The sequence below is a fragment of the Mesocricetus auratus genome, unplaced genomic scaffold (genome assembly GCF_017639785.1).
Source record: "Mesocricetus auratus isolate SY011 unplaced genomic scaffold, BCM_Maur_2.0 Super-Scaffold_100037, whole genome shotgun sequence".
NCBI classification, from domain to species: domain Eukaryota; kingdom Metazoa; phylum Chordata; class Mammalia; order Rodentia; family Cricetidae; genus Mesocricetus; species Mesocricetus auratus.
The window spans coordinates 12178281-12184810 of NW_024429215.1; positions in this window are offsets into that span (position 1 = coordinate 12178281).

The window sequence follows — 6530 nt, forward strand, 5'->3', positions numbered from 1 at the left end:
GGGTTTTGGGAAATGAACTCAGATCTTCTGGAAGAGCAATAAGCACTGAGCCATTTCCTCCACCCCTTCTCAAACCAGCACACATATTATACTCATCCCATAAGACCACACACAACACATAAAGGATGTACAGAAAGTTTTCATAGTTATTTTAGCTAAATAATTAAAAAATTCAAGTGTTGTTTTTTTCTTTATTGATTTTTTTTAGTTCATTTGAGCTGTTGTGATCAAACTGCTATTAGCATATTGGATGCATCAGATGTCATTATCGTCAGTGTGAACAGCACAATTGTGATTTTTATATAAATCCAGTGTGGAATGATCAAGTCAAGATAATCAACCTATCATAACAGGGTGGTGTGGTAAGAGGAGAGGAAAGAATGTACTAAAAGACACTGTGTTCAGTAAGGGTGGGGAGGGCTGTAGTGGTGGCTCGGGAATTAAGGACATTTCCTACTCTTGAGAAGACTCAAGTTTGGCTCTCAGAACCCACACTGGGAGTCTCACGACTGCTTTTAACTCTGGTTCTGGTGTTTGACACCCTCTCCTGGCTTCCACAGGTACCTGCGCTCACACAGTACATACTAGCTAGTGCAGGCACATACATACACACATAAATAAACATTTAAAGTTTTCATGACTTAATGATACACAATGTCTTGAGGGAAGCACTCATTGTTCATAATAGCCAGGAAGTGGCATTATCCTCAGTATCCATCAGCAGGTGGGAGGATAAATAAATTGTGGTACACGTGCATAACGGAATTGTATCAGCCATCACAAAGCAAGAAATCCTGCTATTTGCAGCAGCTAGTATGAACTGTTAACAGAAAACATGGTACTCAATGAAGTACAATAGGCAGAGAAATACAAGCACTGCATGTAGCCAAGACAGTTGAACTCAGAAGCAGAATGTAGTTTGCAGAGGCTGTGGAGAAAGGAATTTGAAGGTAGAAGGTGTTATGTTTCAAGTAAGTAGGAGGTCTGCTACACAAGGAAATGACTATATTTATGTATAATTCAGACTAGCCAGATAGCTTAATGGGTAAAGTTGCTTGCTGTCAAACCTGTTGACCTGAGTTCAATCCTTGGGTCTCACATGATATAAGGAGACAATCAAACTGTCCCCTGACAGACATACACTTAACTGCATCCTTGCCCACATGCATATTCACACACACACAGGGACACACAGACACATGCATCCAAACAAAACATGCTAAGTAAATGTAAGTATTTAAAATTAAGAATAATATAGTGTTGGGTCCGTGGTAATTGCTCAAACCATACAGTGCTCATTGTGCAAGCCTGAGGACTCCAGTTCAAGCCCCATAACCCATGATTAAAAAGGAGTGGATTTTGTGCTCCACGCCAGTCTGGGATACGGTTATTAAAAATGGGGGATGGGAAGATGTCTCATTAGTTTAGAACACTTACTGTAATGTTCTTGCAGAGGACCTGGGCTCAGTTCTCCTCACACATGTGGTAGATAACAGGTACCAATGAATCCAGTTCCAGGGGATTTGATGCCCACTTCTGACCTCCCGGGGCACACATATGCATGCATGCACACACACACACACACACACACACACACACACACACACACAGATACATGCTCGCACACAGTATAAACATACATGCAGACAGAATACACTAATACACATAAAACAAAAGTAATTAAAAAAATAAACAGCACCTGGGGAACTACAGGCAAAGCTGACCACTGGCTTCTACATGAACATTCAAGTACACACACAGAGAGGCAAAGACACACATACACAAACATATATGTCCCAGGACTCGAGAGGCAGGGAGATCTCTAAAATCAAGACTATCCAGGTCTACTGAGTGAGTTCCAGGACAGCCAGGGCTACACAAAGAAAGCCTGTCTTGAAAACCCTGCCAACGCAAAAGAGATTTCAAAATTTGCTGACAATGTCAAGTTAACCCCCATGACATAAGTATTCCAAAATGATATTTAGCTTAATTAGTCATCTCACACCGAATATACTTAATGCCATTTTGTACTTCACACATACACCGGTTTATGACTGTCAGCTTGCAGTAAAATTTTACAAACCTGTAAATACTAAGCACTACTTCCAGGCTACATTTGTAAAAGGTGAGGACCCCGAATACATGCTTCTCAGAAAAACCCAGTGGGGTGTGTGAATATCCCAGGTTCTGTGCTCGCTGGTAAGAATGAGTCTTCATCTGGATAAGTAGATGCATCGTTATGAGCCCTAAGCTGTGGGTATAGCAGAGGTCTTTAGCTTGGCCCCCAGCACCCAAATTCATACAACCCCAAGGCATCCCATACCATCTTCTGGCCTCCGTGCCTACACACATGCTTTGTTTTCCAACGATCCCAAGTGGAGTTTTATTGGTAGACAGGGAGGTAAAGGGGGGGTGAGAGGTAACCATGTATAGCTTAAAGAGATAGAGAGAGGGGGGGGAGATAGGGAGAGAGATGAGAGTAAGAGAGGAGATGAGATGGAGGATAAGATGAGAGTAAAAGATTAAAAAAGAGCATAAGCAGACAGGGGTCAGTCTTTTAAAGGGGTCCTTTGCACCTGCGTGGTTCTCACTGAACTCTGGTCTGGCCAGAGTGCTGCCTGAGTGCATCTTGCCAGGTAACAAGGCAGGCCAGCATAATGCCTGAACCTTTCATTCCCACCTTTATTTATGATTAAAAAGATGTGGGGATGTTAGACATGGCAGGATTGAGATCAAGGAAATTGAGTCCTTTTTTTTTCTTGGTTTTTCGAGACAGGATTTCTCTGTATTGTTTTGGAGGCTGTCCTGGAATCGGCTCTGTAGACCAGGCTGGCCTCGAACTCACAGAGATCCACCTGCCTCTGCCTCCCGAGTGCTGGGATTAAAGGCATGCACCACCAATGCGTGGCGGAAGTTGAGTTCTTAAGAGTGCTTCCTGCTGACCTGGGGATATCGATCATCTTTGGGGGAACCTGAGAAAGCTGAGGTGTTGCCATGCTGGTTTTTCTATTGTAGTCCAGGCTGCATGGGACTCTTTGGTGCATCTGTAGATCTGGCAAGAGGTTAGCAGAGTAGAGGACACAGTTAGGTTTAAAATTTTCTTTCTTAAGTCCTGGTATTTGAGGGGAAGTTTGTAAGATGAGGGAGGGCTTCCTCAGGGGTCCCAAGATGAGGGAAGGGTGTCCTAGGACCAGGGAGAGGATGAATAATAGCACACAAGAAGTCTTGGTCTCTTTTCCCAGAGTTTGGCTTCCAGTTCGGCAGTGGAAAACTACTTGGCTCATCTGGGTTACTTGTTTGGTATCTTGTGAGTAATTTCTACAATAAATACTTAGTTTTACTTTCAGTAAGTGTGCCGTTTATTGTTACAGCATCAAGTTGTTCCCTTATTATAAAGAGTAAAAGAAAATAAAAAAATTACTGATTGCATTGAGGTTCATATAGGTCTCCAGCATCACATCTTTGTAGAGATTCCTCTGTGAAGGTTCCAGCAAATCCCACTCTTCCTGAGTGAAGTTGATATGCAAATCTTTAAAGGACATCGCAGGTTACTGTATCCTACAATATGCCATACATATATAAAAAAAGCATGATAAAGACAGCACTGTAAATGTATACTTCTTTCACAGTATAATCACATAACGATGCACTTTCCCATACTTACTCCATGCACGGGTATTATATTTAAGTCACTTTCGAAGTAGACTTTAGAGGGGTTTTACCTCTATCATTCCTGAATCCTCTGAAAGGGATATTACTTTGCAAGAGTAATACCTATTAACAGACACAGAGAGATGTGCAAACAGATGAACACACTGAGTCTACATCAGAGAAATTGTGTGAATAATTACCTACTACTAAATGTTGAGCAAGCTGGCCTTAAATTTTGCATTTTCCTGTTTACAGAACCTGTACATCATTGATGATTCCCCAAATATGGTTTCTAAATCCTGATGTAACCTGTCTGGCATGGACCAAAGTTGTAGCATATTTTGTATAAAATTGTTTCCTAGCCCTAGGAATCTCTTTGTTAAACCTTATGCTAACCGAGGGCATAGAAGCATGGACTATTACCCTTTGTGTAATTAGCTAAGTTTTCAATGTAGAGCAAGGGCTTATTATGCTTCAATGTAGAGCAAGGAATTTATTTCCCAGTGAAATCCAAGGACCTGGGCCTCCACTACCTGTCATTCCCATGAACATGACCAATTTCCAGGCCCTTCCACAGCAGCTGATTAATCTCTATGTAGAGCTTTCTAATGCTTTTGACTTCCAAAGACCTGACATCTTCCACATTCTTCCAAAAGATGAAATTCTCAGGTTCTGCCCAACAACAAAATAATGATTTGTGTGCTATTTTTTTCTTCCATCTTGTTTCTCTGCTGCTGTGATTAAATTCTATAACCAATTCTCTCAGGTAATATATGGGTGTATTTTGCTGATTCTGTCATATCACGGTCCATCATTATGTAAGGTTAGGATGGAAATTCAAGTGAACTACTGAAGCAAAAATCATGACAGTTCTTAGATTTCCTAGATATCTCATTATTTAGTCATTATCTCATTTGCAGCCAGTTCTCTAATCCAGCACAGGCCAATATTCTTAGGGATATTGCACCATCAATGGAAAGGCCTTGACCCATATATTGTCAATGAAAAAAATCTCTCAAAGCATAGCAAAAAGGTATTTTGATAGGAATATTTCCTTAGCTGATGTTCCCACAGGTGACTGATATGTTGACACCTGGAGCTGACTAGGACACAGTGTCAATGAAGGAGAAGATAATTTAAAAAAGCAATGTAGCAAACAATTTGACAAATGAAATAGCTAAAAATACAACATTGATGACACTATCTACTGGAAAACACAGATAATTCCAGAAATGATGAGAGCCAAGACACAAAAATCAAGAATAAAAAACGAAAATTGTTTCTCCACAGTAAGTCTCCAAACCAATACACTCAAGAAACTCAAAATATAGTACCATTTCATAAAACAAAAACATATGAAAGTTTACCATTGTCCAGAGAAACAATTAAAATATAGCTAATGAAAAACTATCAAAAAACATGCTAACACTCCTTTCCTTAAATACAAGCAAGAAAATAACAAACAAATACTTGAAACATATTAATGAAACTGTTTAATATCTGAAAATGGGAATAAAGAAAGAAATGGGACAGATGGTGGTGATGTATGCCTTTAATCACAGTACTCGGTAGGGCAGAGGCAGGTCACCTCAAGAGAAGCTTGGTTAGCTTCAAGCTTCAAGAGTTAGTTCCTGGACAACTTCAAAAATCACACAGAAACCCTGTATTGAAATCCACCCCCACTAAAAAGAGAAGTAACATAAATGAGTGAATCACAGGAATAAATAATTTAGCACTGCAAACAAGAAGCACAGAGGCAAGGTTCACTAATAGAATAGATGGTGGAAGAGAGAATCTTAGACACTGAAGTTATGTTACAGGAAATTAATAGATAAGTCAAGGAAAATGTTAAATCTAACAATTTCCTGATACAAAACGTCCCAGAAATCTGGGACATTTTGTAGAGACCAACCCTAGGAATGACAGGAATAGAGGAAAAAAAGAAACTCAGCACAAAAGGTGTAATATGTGTATATTATATTCTATAACAGAAGAAAGATATCCTACATTAAAACAGTGCCTTTGAAGGTACAAAGAAGCATGCCAAACATCAAATAGAATTTACCAAAAAAGAAAATCCTTTTGCCACATAATAAAACTCTAAATAAAAAGAGCAATGTAAGAATATTAGAATCTGCAAAGTAAATTGACAAAATACATATAAAGTCAGACCTAAGAGAATCACAACCGACATTGCAGAAAAGATTGTAAAAACCACAAGTGCTTGGACACATGTTATGAGGACCTAAGCAACACAGCATCTCCATAACCCCCGCAAAATTAGGGGGAGGATAGAGAGATGGTTGAGTGATCAGGAGCACCATCTGGTCTTCCAAAGACCCAATAAAACCCAATGCCTCAAAACAAATGTTAAGAGGGTGCTTACCACATTAACATTTCTTGGTTTACCAAAAAGTTCACCTATGATGACCATTGAATTTGTCCCTAGAACATTCCAAAACTTTAGGAATTTCTGAAATCTCAGAAGTCAATGGTAGTTCCATGGAAAGAGAGCTCTATAAAGCAGTGATGTGCAGAACATAGCAACCACCCTGAGAAGGTCTATGGTCTATAAGAGCCACTTGGCCAATTAACAAAGGACAGGGTACCCAAACCTTTAAGCAAAGCGGTCCTGAGACTGTTTCATACAACCAGACACTCCCCATATGCTGCTCTATAAGATCACTGCCTCATGATTTCTCAGGGTCTTTTTCAGTTTCCATGGATGTCTGAAAGGCCTGAGCTTATGGGCTTTGCTTGATAAACAAGAAAAGACTCTTGGTGATTTGGAGGTTCAGAATTGGGCATAACACAGCAGGATTATTTGAGTTAGATCCAGAGAAATGAATGCAAATTAGCTCTGAAAAATACATAGAAAT